We start from the raw sequence: 15,585 nt of genomic DNA, 5'->3' as shown, positions 1-15,585 counted from the left end.
TCCTGTTGCAGAGGGAAAATGTATAGTGCAATAAAACCAGTTACTGTTTCAGAAGATTATACCTTGGGAGTGTATGGGTTCCTGTGGAAACCCTTCTTGGAGGTACAGAAAGATAACTGGACTTACTCTATGGGTGACAGAACCATTTGGTTTTTGGAATTCAGATGACGTTTTGGATCCTGCATAACTGATTCTTTTTCTTTAAATGATTCATGGGCAGGACCAAGACAACATGTTCTGTATCTAATCATGTGGCTTTGTTTCTGAGAACACTTCCCTTTCTGTTTATGTAGACTCTAGCCCTGCATAAAATCTTGACAGAGGAATAGCTTTGCCTCACCTACTGACATTTTGAGTTCATACACAGTCCTGCTTTTTTTAAAATTTATTTTTTAGTGTTAGGTGGACACAATATCTTTATTTTATTTTTATGTGGTGCCGAGGATCAAACCCAGTGCCTCACACTTGCTAGGCGAACACTCTACCACTTGAGCCACAACCCCGGCCCCTGTACTGCTCTTTTGAGACAGTTGTTATCTGTAGACTGGGGGATTGAAAGGCAAGTGACTCACCTGAGATGGAAATTCAACCAAGAGATTTTATTGGGGGGCTGCCTGAAAGGGAAGAAAGGAGAGGAAGAAGCAGCAGTATGAGTCTGTAACCTTCAGTTTAACAAGGGTTGCTTTGGTGATGTGGTGGGTGCTGATTGGCAGGGTGACTGGCGAGTGGACACTGTGTCCCATGGTATTAGCTGAGAAAACTTTTAGCATCTTGGTCTAGCTTCTGGCACAGACAAGATAGGTTATTATCTTTACTTGATAGTTGTTTTTGCATCTGTAGAAAGAATGCCAAACCCCTTCTGGCTCTTTCCTTTATCCCCTCCATCCTTGCCTTATCAAGTCTTGGGCACAGCAGAACATTCATTCTGGACATCAGGAAGACCCTTTTCTTTCTATTTCTCCCATAAAACTGTTTCTCTGCCCTGCAGTCTCTGGAGAACTTGCAGGTTGACCTCAAACAAGCAACCGACCAGCCAAAACACCTTCCTTAGACATGGGAGCATTTTTCTGAAATAATATCACCTTGGAGCTATCCTACTTTTCTCTCCCTAAAGCATTTTATTTTGATCCAGGTACAGAGATTCTTAGACTGCTAGATAGATCCCTGAATAATAATGATCCCTAATAACCTCAACAGCAGGCAAGACTACCATGTGGTGTTTGAAGTCAGGGCAATATTGACCTTTTGGAAGAGTAGTGGCTATTGTATGTTCATGTTTTAGTCAGCTTTTTTTTTTTGCTGCTGTGACTAAAAGGATCCAACCAGAACAATTGTAGAGGAGGAAAAGTTTATTTAAGGACTCATGGTTTCAGAGGTCTCAGTCCACAGACAGCAGGCTCCATTCCTCTGTGCTTGGGGTGAGGCAGAACATCATGGTGGAAGTGTGCCAGAGGGAAGCAGCCCATGTGATGATCAGGAAGCAGAGGGAGAGGTCGCCACTTGCCAGATAGAAATATACGCCCCCAAAGAACCACTTCCTCCAACCACACCCTGTGACTTCAGTTACCACCCAGTTCATCCCTATCAAGAGATTAATTCACTGATTAGGTTAAGACTCTCACAACCCAATGATTTCTCCTCTGAACCTTCTTGCATTGTCTCACATGTCAGCTTTTGGGGGAGACCTCACATCCAAACCACAACAGTTCACTTTAGCAGAATTTTGGATTTTCTTTATGAATGTAATCTAATAAAAATGTTTATTAAAAAGGTATCTTTTCCCTTTTATATAGTACTGTAATTCACATGTGAAAGTCTTTCATGAAATGAAATGAAGAAGCAGTTTTAATCCTTTAGTGTGATTGAAGGATTGAAGTCTGTGTATAAATTTTTCGACCATACACCTGTGGACACGGTCTGAGTTGTTCCACTTAGCTTGCTATTGATTGCATTTTTGTAGAAATGAAAATTTAAACATTTTGTTACCCCTTTCTATTTCAGAGTTGTAGTTCTTTTTTGGGTATTTGGAATTGAACCCAGAAGCGCTTTACCACTCAGCTACATCCCTAGCCCTTTTTATTTTTTGAGACAGGGTTTGCTACATTGCTTAGGGCTCGCTAAGTTGCTGAGCCTGGCCTTGAACTTGTAATCCTCTTCCTTCAGCCTCCAGAGCTGCTGGGATTACAAGCATGTGCCACTGCTCTTGGCCAGAGTTGTAATTCTTTTTTTTTTTTTTTTAATTTAAGTATTTATTTTTAAATTTTAGGTTGATACAGTATCTTTATTTTATTTTTTTATGTGGTACTGAGGATCCAACTCAGTGCCTCATGCATGCTAGGTGAGCACTCTACCACTGAGCCACAACCCCAGCCCCCAGAGTTGTAATTCTTATAGTTTGAATAATATGCTTCCTAGTTTATTGTTCTCCTTATAGTATATTAGTGCTTATTTGCCTAAATAGAGAAGGGTTAATTTATGAAGGCACATGATTTAAAAATTCACACTGTCCTATTGGATGCACTTGGTGTATGATGTTTTATTGGTGTTGGATTTACATTCCTGCTTCTGCTTGGTTTTGCCTAATTGCAGGTTACTCTGAATTTCATGACAGCCAAAAGTAAGCTGGGAAGTGGGTAAGGACATTTTCTCCCTATGGATGGATAATAAGAAGTGAATAGTAATTATCTTGACTGGGTTTTTTTTCTTATGAGCAGTTCATTATATGAAGAATGAACTTTAATATATTTAATTTCCTCCTAGATCATAAGGAAGTCTGATGAAGAAAAGTAACAATGTGATTCAGGTAAATGGAGTTTTAGACTTCTTTATGTATCTTTTATGCATAGTTTAATATTATCTGTATATTTACATTGAGAAGATCTAAACAAACCGTTGTTTGTGACCAATTTGAAAATATGAGAAATAAGTGGGGGATAAAACTGAAATGGTCAAGCATATATTTCTGCCATTTAATTAATTATATATGTATATTAAACAATCATGTGTTTTTTTACAAAACAAAATATCGTAACTAATGCTTTCCTACCCTAGAATAATTTTCTTTCAATTTTTTGATATACATATTTGACATTGGAATCTTAATTATTAGAGTTTAGTATTTTTGATAGTCACTTACCTATTTCTAAACAACATAGCATGTTTTAAGTGCCATTTATTGATTTCTGTTAAATTTTAGACTAATGTATTGATTGATCCTTTAATTTTCTTTTGTCTTTTTCTTTGTTATTTTCCATCTCTCTGTGTTATTCTACTTTCTGAGAGGTTTTCTTGGTATCTATTGAGTTTTTAATTTCAGCTAGCATGCTTGTAATTTTGAATTTAATTTTTGAGGGCCTCTGAATATTTCCTTTTAAAAAGTAGAATTTAGAGTTTTTGTTTTATAGTTTACATGTTTTCTCCTTTCCTTTGAGAATATGAATTGTATTATTTTGCTGGTCTTCTCTGCAAAATTTTTCTGTATGTCCCCCTTTTTTATCTGGTTGTTTGATCCCTGCCTTTAATGTCAAAGATTTTTTTCTGAAATAAATGGTGAGAATTGAGTTTTCTGTTCATATTTAAGAAGGAGACAATAGAAAATAGACTGGAAACTTCATTACCTGGAGGGCTTCCCTGTAGTTCTTGGGCAGGGACTTGTTTATTAGTGGGTGACTCCTATTCATCAGAATCTGGACATTTTTTTCCCCCTTGGATATTTTACTTTCTCCAAAAAACATTCCTCTGTTTACCTTTTTGTGGGGATTAAGCCTTCCTGAGAGGATTTGGGGGAACCAAGCAGGGAAAGCCACGGTCTCACCATCCACACCTGTAATGGGTAGATCTAAAAGCCTGTTCAGCTTTTTCTGGAGTCCCTGACTGTGAAGTCTTTCTGTGCCCTTTTCTCCAGAGTAAACTGCCATCTGTTACAGGATTAGGATGGTTTATGTGGCTCTAACTGATGGGAGAGAGATATTGGGTTCTGACTGCTTTTCCTTCTTCTTTTTGCTTAAAGCAGCACAACTTTGTTATAACAGTTTGGTAATTCAGGAAGCTCAGCTCATGCAGGTGTCTCTAGGCTGGAATGAAAGTGTGCATGGGCTGCATTCCTTTCTTTTTCTGTTCCTTCTCTCCCTCCCTTCCTCCCCTCCCTCTCTTTCTCTCCCTCCCTCCCTTCCCTCCCTTCCTCCCCCCTCCCTCCCTCTCTCCCTCCCTCCCTTCCTCCCTTCCTCCTCTCCCTCTCTCCCTCCCTTCCTCCCCTCCCTCCCTCCCTTCCTCCCCTCCCTCTCTCCCTCCCCTCCCTCCCTCCATCCCTTCCTCCCCTCCCTCCTTTCCTTCCACCCTCTCTTCCTCCCTCCCTTCCTTCCTCCCTCCCTCCCTCCCTCCCTCCCTCTCTCCCTCCCTTCCTTCCTTCCTCCTTCCCTCCCTCCCTTCACTCAGGGGTGCTTAACCTCTGAGCCATACCCCCAGTTGTTTGTTATTTTTCATTTTGAAACTAGGCCCCACTAAGTTGCTTAGGGCCTTGCTAAATTGATGCAACTGGCTTTGAACTTGGAGATCCTCCTGCCTTTCTGGAGGCTCAGGAGAAAACTCAGTTTCTTACTTTCCCAGCTTTTGGAAGTTGCCTTGTCCCATGACCCTCTTCCATCACTAAAGTCAGCAATAGTAGGCCAAATATTGCTCACATTGCATTTTTCTAATTGATTTTCTACCTATCCTTTCTACTTCTAAGAACCCTGTGATTACACTGGACCTATTCAGATAGTCCAGGAAAATGTCCCCAATTTTTCTTCATTGTGGTAAAAAAGCACAATATAAAATTTGTATAGTGCAGTTGTGTTAACCATATGCACATTATTGTGCAAAATAGCTCTAGAATTTTTTTTCATCTTGTAAAACTAAAGCTCCCTACCCACCAAACGGCTACTGTTTCTCTCCTGCCTCTACCCTGGGCAATCATCATCTACTTTTTGTTTCTTTAAGTTATAAAAGTGGAATGAAGGCAGTATTTGTCTTTTTGTGACTGGCTTGTTTCGATTAGCATAATGACTTCAAAGCTCATCCATGTTATAACAAATGATGGAAGTTTCTTCTTTTTTTGTAGTTGAATACTATTTCCATTGTGTGCATATACAATATTTTATTCCCATTTACCACCTAAATGGTGCACTGTTCTTGAACAGTGCTGCAGTGAACATGTGTGTGTAAATATGTCTTCAAGTCAGTGCTTTCCATTCTTTCATATGAATACCAGCAGTGGAATTGCTGAATCAGCAGTTTCGTTTTTAATATTTTGAAGAACTGCCTGGTTGTTTCCCCTGGTGACTATACCACTTTACATTTTTCCAATAGTATACAAGGATTCCAGTTTCTCCACATCCTTGCCAACACTGTTTTCTGTATTCCATTTGAATGGATGGGAAGTAATATCTCACTGTGATTTTAATTTCCAGTTTCCCCATGATTCGTGATACTAAGCAACTTTTTATGTGCTTGTTGACCATTGTACATCATGTGTGAGAAATGTCTGTTCCAAGTCCTTTGTCCATTTCTTAATAGGTTTATTGCAGTTTTTGTTGTTCAGTTGTAGGAGTTCTTTTTTTTTTTTTTAACATCCTGTAAGATTTACTAACACAAAAGATATTTTTTTCCCATTCCGTAGGTTGCCTCTTCACTCTGTTTATTGGTCCCTTTGTTGTATGAAAGTCTTCACATTTTATGTAGTCCCATTGTTTATTTTGTTTTATTGCCTATACTTTGGGTGCCGTGTACAAGCAATCCATTGCCAAATCCAGTGGCGCCATGTCTTATAAAGCTTTCCCTGTGTTTTCTTCTATGAATTTTATTGTTTCAGATTTTTTTGTGTGTTTGTGCTATTTTCATGGTCAGTCTTCAGAAAGTTGTTTCAGATCTTAATTCTAGAGCTTTAAGCCATTTTGAGTTAATTTTAAAATATGATAGAACGGTACGTGTGTGTTTTATATAGACAGCCTGCCCTTTTCAGTCCCCTTCCAACTCTTCTGAGGAATAGGAAGCTGCCTTCCTTGACCTTTCAGGGGCAGTTAGCTGGCTTTTCTTTGCTCTTCAGACTCTGTAGTCACCTCTGCTGTCCCAGAGGTGTCTGCTGTCCCTTTGATGTCTGTTGTCTGTCCTATCCTTTTGTCTTTGTAGATTCTTTTTCTCTTTACTATCATTATAATGGGGATTAAGAGAGAAGCAGAGATAAACAGGCCTATTCTATTGGCTATCTATAACCCCAAAATTTATATTGGTTTTGAAAATTACATTTTAGAGACTTTTTAAAAAGTTATCTCATATTTCCTTCTGTTAGGTTCAACCTCTCAAAATAATTTTTTAAATCTATTTCTTTGCTTTCTTTTTGATAGTTTGTTAAGTGACCCACAAGCATCCCCAACTGACATTTTTACTTTCCAATATTATTTTCTTATTCAAAATAAACTAAGATTATTGTCACATGAAACAATATGAGACTTGATAAGGTTTCAAATTTCAGGCAACATCTATTTCTCTCTCTTTTTTTTTTTTGTTTAAAGAGATAAAACTCTTGCTTTTCTTTGGGCTTTTACACTATATTTTGGTGTCCTCAGGAGAGCATGATCTTTGTGTGATGTAAATACATTATATATTACTTTGAAGATTTAATCGAATACTTTTAAGTTAATGGCAGGAGTATCCTAGTTTTGTTTTATATTAGTTGTGGCACCTGCTTTTTGTGACTGTACTTAATTATTTGCAGGTGTAGCCTGATTTTTTACAGAATGATTAAATGTGGGAGATTGCCAAGTATAAGGAGGTTCTGAAGAACTATCAAGAGAGCGGTTTAGGGGTTGGAGATTTTAGCTCAGTGGCAGAGAGAGCGCCTGCCTAGCACGTGCAAGGCCCTGAGTTTGGCTTTCAGCCCTGGGGGTGAGGCAGAAGGGCTGAGGGGAGAGTGATTTCTTTTTGCTCCAAGAATTGTTTTTTAGAATTAAACCTCTTACTTTGCTCAAGAGATCACTTGTTTCAGTTTTTACAGGGGACCCCCTATGATCCCCTCCCCACCAAGATAACTTCAAAGGAGCTTATTAGTGTCTTGAAATTTAAGTGGGGAGAATGGAACAGTCTTTTCCTCAGATACTCATGATATAGCACTTTTGTGAACCTGAAAGGATTCAAAATCCACATCTATGTAGATTAACATGGCACAAAAAAGAGAGGTATTACTAAACATGAATCAAAATAAAAAACACTGCTTCCTAGCTACAATTACATTTAATATTCTTTTACATGTAAGTACAAATTATGAAATGAGGGACTAAATAAACAATGAATGATCTTTGTTCTTTATTAGGTGCCAGCATTATCTCTAGCTTCCTGGTTTATACACACAGCCTTTCATATACACGTAAATATAAAAGATATCATTCATGCGGGTAACATTTTGGCCCCAGAGACCATCTTTTTATAAGTCAGCTTATAAAGAGGTTAACTCAGTAGTTTACCTTTGTTTTCAGCTTGAAGCGCTGTCTTTTATGTTGTATATATTTTATGCCAATAAAAAATAAAAGGCTAAAAATAGAAAATAAGAAAAATGGAGGATGAGAGGTGGAGAGGGCCTATTGTGAATTTTTTGTTTCCAAGCTAATCAACACTTTAATGCTTTTATTTACAGTGAACTATACTGAATTGTAAGGTTCTTTTAGTTTATGAATTTTATGATTCCACTTTGGAGTTGTTAAGCTTGAATTGTTCCTCTGTTCTAGGCACACCAGTGAGTTCTTGGGGATGCACAAAAGTGTCCGGTTGAGAAACTTATGATATACAAGACAAGACCCTGCCTCAGGAAGCGTACATGAGAATAATTTTAAAGGAACCTTTTGGTAGATGCAAAACAATAGCTGTCCAAGGTATGTAGTAATGGAGAGCGTGGACTGAACTTGGTGTGGCCCACTGTGCTGTACTGAGTCAAGGTGAGCTGTTCTCTGGGAATGGAGACTGCTTAGTCACCAGTGTCTGCTGTTTCTTACCCTTGATGGTGTACTGGGATGTCATTCTTCACTGCTGGGGCAGCTCTTTCTCAGCACCTTCAGGGTCCTTCCTGTTGTCTGAAGGACAGTGAAGAAGGTAGCGATAACCTTTGACTCTATCCAAATGAAAGTGATAGGAAATTTCTAGCCTAAGGTCTCATTGCCTTCTTTCCTGGGAGCAGAGCAGTGTGTGTCAAAGCTCAGCAAATGTGTGCCCTTGAACTGGCTTTCATTATTGGCTTTCCTCTTACCCTGAGCCTCATGAAAGCCATTTCTGATTGGGCAGGGATTGCATCAGATTGACTTGTTTCCTGTAGTCCTTTACTTTGACCTGCTTGTCTCCTTGACTCCTTCAAGTTACAGTGATAAGTGCCCACATCATTTTCTGGCTTAAACAGCCTTCAATTTTTATCTCTTCAACAGTGTTTATCACCTAGGTCAGGGTTACCATTATTTTATGTCCTATATCTTTCAGTGGACATCCAGCTTTTGATGCATTATCTCTTTTCTTTTGGTGTAGCCTGTCAGGCTGTATGTTACCTTGGTCCTATAGAGTTTTTTTTTTTTTTTTCCTTTCTGCCAATGTAGAACATTAGAAATGTACCCTGTGCCAAGAAGTTTACGTATCTTTGGTTGTTATGCCATTGTGGAAGCATTAGAAAGTCCCTCTTTGTAGATAAAGAAATGGATGTTCTAAGTGGTTAAATAACTGACCTACTATTTCTCATAGAGTAATTGGCAGAAATAGGATTCAGCACTAAGTCTGTCTCAAATTATGTACTATGAAAGCAATACACTGTGCTGTCTCCTTTTTTTGAAGCAGTGTTTTAAATTCTAATTCTTTAGAATATTTCAATCATTTAGAATTTTTAATCATTGACTCTAGTTTTTTATCATTGTTTCTTTGCCTCCCATTTCATGGTATCTTATTTGGTTTATAATTATAGTTACAATATTCTGTTTAGGAGATTAGGATTGAATATTTTCAGTATTTATTGTTTTCATAATTTCTGTGAGGATATATTAGTATTATGAGGTACTGTTGAAATATATCCTCTTTCTAATGTAGGCTCTGCTGTCTTTACTGATCCTGTTCGATTGTGGTGCCAGCATAGAAGGCAGTGCTTCTACATTTCCAGCTTCTACATTTCCTATGGTGTCTGTGGTGCCATTTTCACCATTGCCCTGTTTTATTCAGTGTGGGCTTAGAGAAGATGATACAGAGAAGAATGATATGATTTTTTCCGGAAATCTATCCAGTTCACAAACTTGTTTCAGAGCTTGTATCCTTTAAAATATAGACCATCCAGAGTTGGGATGAGGCTTAGTGGTAGAGCACTTGCCTAGCGTGTGTAAGGTCCTGGGTTCCATCTCCAGCATTGAAAAAATAAATAAATTAGTAGAATAAAAAATGGACCTCCTGCATTTGCATTGGCTCAGTGACCACTTTGAGTGTATAGGGCTAACAAGTTGTCCTGGATGATTTAGGTTTTAAGAATATATGGCATCCAAGGCTGGAGTTATATCTCAGTTGGCAGAGTGCCTCGCCTAGCATGCGTGAGGCATTGGGTTTGATCCTTAGCACCACATAAAAATAAAATAAAGGTATTATGCCAATCTACTATAAAAAATATTTTTTAAAAAGACTGTATGGCATCCATTTTTCTCCCTGATAAGGGGCTACATGATTTTAAAATTCTATGTGTTTAGACTTCTGAAGCATTATTAGGTTAGCAGATGCTGTACTTACTGTTATATTTTAAATATTCACTAAAATTCTGGAAACTGGTGTGGTCAATTTCGTTGAAAGCTGAATAAACTGAGGCTTGTGTCATGTTCACACAGTTAGAAAATGGGGGAGCCAACTTGAACCTGAATCTGCTTGATTTCATAGGCTGTGTCTCTGATGATTCCAGAGCCTCACTGACAGTACACAGCTGTGACATTTAGATGGCAAACCGTCTAAATTTTCTTATATTTTGCATTCTTATGAATGCAGTCTTAAACAGTTGAATAAGCCTCATCTGCTTACGTGGAGGCTTCTAGATGGGACTGGAGCTGTGCACTGGTGAGGCTTCATCATAGAAGTAGTAATTCTGGTTTATGACAGACTGAGTGGCTCTTGAGAACTGGAAGGTGTGTCTGCGCAGGCTGTGTCATTTCCCACACGGGGCTTTCCCAGATGCTTGTAGCAATTAGGCTGACTCACCTTAGCAGTTGCATTGAGCAGCTGTTCCATCCACAAGTTGGGACTGGAATTTGGCCACACAGTCATACAGTTAAGAACAGCTCTGACATTCACATACAAATACAGAATTTTAGGTATATCGCATCATTTCTCTGTGTAAGATTTTATTTTCTGTTAATTTTTTTTTCTGATTTTACATAGAAAATTTGGCAAATGTTGAAAAGTTTAAACATATTAGAACCAACCACCACTCAGCCACTGGTAATATTTTGGTATAGATATTTCCATTTTTATTCCTATGAATATGTATTCCATTTAAAATAAAATAACAAAATTAAAATCATAGTCTTCTATATTCATTTTTACTTAGTATAAATACAGTTTTTCTCCCAGGTGCTTAAATATTATTATGTACTTTCAGTGGCTACAAAATATTCCATATAGGCAATAGCATAAGTGAATCCATCCTGCTGTTAGGTGGGCCTAATCCTTATTTAGCTCCATTGCAATCTCACCAGATTAATCAACAGTAGGATAGATATATTCAAATAAACAAGAACTCTGTAATTGCCACTTTCATGTATCTTATAAAATAACAAATGATGGTTATCACTGATGGATGAGAAAATCCAGTTTCATTCACTTTCTGTATTATATCAGATGATGAACTTGGTTTGTAAATTTTCCAATCCAAATACTGTGCATGATTGTGCATGATGCATTGGAAATTCTGTTTTGAATGGGTAATCTTGGGACCTCCTTTTTCTTTCTTCAAGGTGGCCCATCTGTGACAAGTAACTTAAGCTTTTATGTAGTTAGATGTAGTCTTTCAAATCCTGATTTGCAAGTGATTTACCCTCCTAGTTGACTATACTAATTAGTTAAACCTTTTTCCCTCCTCTTTCTTGGCTACATAAAGGTGCGCACAGAATATAATCCCCAATTCAACTTCCTTTAACTAGGTACTAGGTTCCACCTCCTATAGTTTCTATATATTTCCAATAGTCTATTCAGCTATGAATCCATCAATAGATTAATCCACTAATGAAGTTAGAGCCCTCATGACCCATTCATGTTCCTTAAGCCCCGCTCTGAACACTGGGGACCAAGTCTTCAACAAATAAGCCTCATTGAGTGCCATAGCACACACCTGTAATCCCAGCTATTTAGGAGGCTGAGGCAGGGGAATCACAAGTTCAAAGCCAGCCTCAGCAATTTAGTGAGGCCACCAGCCTTAGCAACTTATTGAGGTCCTGAGCAACTTTTGAGAGATGTCACAAATAAAAATAAAAAGATCTGAGGGTGGGCTCAGTGGTTAAGCCAAATGAGACAGGTAAACATTTATCAGAAATGTTTTACTTAGAAAAGTCTTATGAAGCTTGGTCCATATATTGTTATTTTTTCTTCCTTTATGCTATCATTATTAAATCATCCTCTTCCTCACTTAGACCATTGCTTTTCAGACTTGATTTCTTATTGAAACCTTGAAATTCCTGAGTACCACAGAAGAGGCACTTACTGTTCTTACTGTTCTGCCAGTCAACAGTTCTGCTTTTATATATTTTATTTATTTAGTTCTTACAAATTTTTATTGAATGGAGGCAGTCTGCTGCTTAAGCAAGTGAAGTCTGAAAATCACTGTGGCATGTAGGTGCTTAGGGAGGATGAAAACAAGATGGAAGATGGATATTGGCGTGGTTTTACTTCAGGTTTCCATTATCCCTGTAATTCTCCTGCAGTGGCACAATTGCTTCTTGGGTTTGGTGTTCACCATAGGCCTTTCAGTTGGAATTTCATTGGTTGCCCTGCTGATGGGGATTACCATAGAAGTGAGTCAGAAATATAAAATAGGCTTTTAATGTTCATGTCAGTTAATGGTGGAAGTATAACCTGTTCCAAAGAGTTGGGTTTCTGTATTCCAGTTGATGGGGATTACCAAATGGGAGGGTGTACTTTTCATCAGAGTGATGTGTATGAAGGTCAGCCTAGCATTCTGTGCAATCTTACTGAAGTCTATTTCCAGACTCTTAAAATACTTTGGCTCTGTTAAACTGCAGATTGAAATTGGCAGATCACAGAACTGACCACTCCCGAGTCAGCAACTTGAGTTATTTGTTTTATAGTTCAGTTGACTGACTAAAGAATTTCTCTAGAGATATTTTTAACTAGCAAAGACTGAGGAATGACCAAAGAATTTACAGTGGACTAATTTAGAGTTGGAAATCCGAATCCTTAATCATTGTTAAAAATATTAACTTTATTTATAGAATAGTTGACATAGTGGTATCAATATATAAAGATCTTAATGTGAATATATACTCAGTTATTCGGAGAATGAACTTAATCATGAGGTGTAAACCGTTTTCCCCTGTTTTCTATATCAGGAGAGAGGTAAATTATGGCCAGCTCACAAATATAACAGGACGTGTTAGAGACACATAAGGCCTGAGCTGCGTGTATATGCTGGCTGCACATGGTTTCTGGCCTATTTCTTGCCATAGTATGTGGACTTGCACAACTGCCAGAGTGACATTCACCTTGAACCAGATGTGAAGAATGACAGCCCTGGAATGGCACAGTGCTGCAACCCAAGACTGGTCATTCACTCTGTCATTCATTCATCTGTCACATGTCCATTGAGCATCTCATCTCTACTTTGGGCACTGTTCTAGGTGCTAGACTACAATACTGAGGAAGGCAAACAAGATCCCTAATCTGGTGGAACTTACACTCAATGAGTGTAGGGCAGGATGGTGCAGGGGATGAGTAGAAAAGAGGCAAACAACATTTTACATATGATGCTAAAAAGAAAATAAATTGGGGAAACAGTGTTTTGGTGGTACCAGACATTATTTTAGATTGTGTCTAAATCGTACAACTTGTATTTTGGTTTGACTGTTTCCTTCTTGCATTGCATACATTTTTATATTCATCAACTCTCATAAAATAGTTCTAGGAAGAGATGAGATTTCCTCTATTAAAAAATGTTTCCTGTAGAAACTAAGAGAAATTTCTCAAGATTTGATATTCAGTGGTGAACACAGAGAGAACTTGTTTTCTTAAGTAGTTTGTTGACAAATAGAATTTTAAAATAATAATAAGTTTGACTGATGTTAGTAAAATTTTCTTTCTTTCTTTCTCCCTTACTCTCGCTCTCCTGTGTATGTGTGTACCAGGTATTGAACCCAGGGGGCACTTAACCAGTGAGCCTTGTCCCTACCCCTTTTTATTTTGAGACAGGGTCTGTCTAAGTTACTTAGGCCTTGCTAAGTTGCTAAAGTTGACCTTGAATTTGTGATTCTCCTGCTTCAGCCTCCCAAGCTGCTGGGATTACAGGTGTATGTCAAAGCACCCAGCTATTTTTATTTCTTAAAATAATGCCTCTTCCACATCTTATTTCCTTCTGGAAATTAAATAAAATGTATGTTAGATTTCTTCCTTCCTTTTTCTTCTCTTTCATATTTTTGATATCTGTCTGTATTTGTAAACAATTCTAGACAGTTTTTTTTTATTTGTCTTTAGGTTCACTTTTTCTTTGTTCAGTTACTTATATATTCTGCTTGCTATTTATTTAGTTTTTCCCCACATTTTTTGATTGGTACATTATAGTTGTACATACTGATGGGATTTGCTGCTAAATATTTGTACATGCACATAATACACAATATATTTTGCTTTTAAAAATTGCCCTTGTTGAAGGGGATTTTTTTTGGGGGGGCAGGGTCCCAGGGATTAAACTCAGGGGCATTCGACCACTGAGCCACATCCCCAACCCTATTTTAAATTTTATTTAGAGACAGGGTCTCAATGACTTGATTGGTGCCTCGCCATTGCTGAGAGTGGCTTTGAACTCTTGATCCTCCTGCCTCAGCCTCCCAAGCCTCTAGGATTACAGTGTATGCCACTGTGCCCCATAGGATTTTTATATTAAAATTTTTTTTTATCCTACTGTTTTATCCCCAGAGCCCCTGTGAAGGTCTAATACCTAGTACGTGTTGCTCAATAAGTAAAAAGAATTAGTGTGAAGTTTTTTTATTTTTAATTTTTCACCATTATTTTTGGATCCTTCTTCATATTAGTATGGTACTTTTTTAGATGGCATTTTATTCCTTTCCAAACCTCTTATTTTTGAGACATATTAAATATGCTTATTTTATGCTGATAATTCCAGTATTTAAAGTCTTTTTGATCTGACTCATCTGCCCTTTTCTCACGAGAAAGAAACTCTTGCTCATGGTGTCTTATTTCCTTATGTTTTTATGATTTTTTTTACCATGAGCTTACGCTCCTTGTAAGTTTTATCTGTATGAGTACTTTGAAGAGTTGATGACAGTAGATTTTCCCAGAGAGTATTTATATTTGCTTCATCTGGGTTCTGATAGCCATTGTCAATCTGGGACATCTTTAAATTCTCTGCTTGAGGTATCTGAAGCACACAGTGTAAATTTGGCCTACAAAACTACACGAGTTACCAGTGGTTGGCATGAATTCTCAGGGGAGATTTTCCACCCCTGAAGAATGCTGGTGTTAAACAGCAGTGCCTCTTTTGATGCAGCAGGAATATTTCTAATGCACTCCTATACTGAAGGTGTGGTGCTGGGGGGACTGATTCTGTGCAAGGGTTTGTTGATGCTTCTACTTGCGTAGCCCTGGTTCAATCTCTAGGCCCCTGTGAGATTGTTATAATGCATGTTTGAGGCGATCAAGGTCTGGTTTCCATGCGTTCCTACCTCCAGCATTCTCATTTTTACTTTGACATTCCTTACTTTGTTGTTGCCTTGCTGGTACATTAAAAAGATTTTATATTATATTCTTCTTTTTTATTTTCATTAAGAGAGCAGTCATATATCTACATGGTATTCTGTAAAAATGGAAGACCTGTTTTTTTATGCTGTGCTTTTCGAAGGTGTTTCTCAGAGATGAAGTAGAAAGACATTTAGGGCAGAGCTAGAAAGGTTATTAAAAACTTGGGTATAGCCTAGCCTCTTCTTTTGAATTGATGGTCTTCTATAATAAAAAAAAAAATATATATATATATATATATATATATATATATATATATATACACATACACACACACATACATACATACACACACACAGTATATTATGAAGTAGATACTAATCCTTTATCATTGTTTGCTGAGTCAACTGAGATCTTGATGCCTTTGGGATATTATTGATTGAAATGAGATTTATTTGATTAATTGATTAATTATCTGATATTTTACTGTGTCATATAGTTTTATCCTTATAAGTTGAAATACCCAATATAAGAGAAAATTATTTTTTCCAGCACTTCTGCCATGCCTCCATATAATGATGTCCTGAGAGAGACACTGATGTACCTCTGTCTACTCATTCCATGTTGTTATTT

At 37.6% G+C, this 15,585-nt stretch overlaps 1 protein-coding gene across 15 annotated transcripts in view; it reads left to right on the top strand.

The window, feature by feature from the left end:
* Window positions 1-15,585, top strand: part of Sgms1 (sphingomyelin synthase 1) — a 295,435-nt gene that overhangs the window by 155,373 nt on the left and 124,477 nt on the right. For 12 of the 15 annotated variants that reach the window (XM_046456771.2, XM_046456765.2, XM_058583223.1 and 9 more), the window contains 2 exons: window positions 2,761-2,803; window positions 7,758-7,901. The gene's annotated coding sequence lies outside the window, so the exon portion shown is untranslated. Of the gene's footprint in view, window positions 1-2,760; window positions 2,804-7,757; window positions 7,902-7,945; window positions 7,965-15,585 lie in introns of those variants that run through there. The other 3 variants (XM_058583226.1, XM_058583229.1, XM_046456769.2) reach the window with 2 other exon arrangements.

The sequence above is a fragment of the Marmota monax genome, unplaced genomic scaffold (genome assembly GCF_021218885.2).
Source record: "Marmota monax isolate L192 unplaced genomic scaffold, Marmota_monax_Labrador192_F-V1.1 WCK01_AAM20220418_F8-fsc00166, whole genome shotgun sequence".
Classification (NCBI taxonomy): Eukaryota; Metazoa; Chordata; class Mammalia; order Rodentia; family Sciuridae; genus Marmota; species Marmota monax.
Note: the sequence above shows the minus strand (reverse complement) of the source record. Positions and strands in the feature narration are given on the sequence as shown.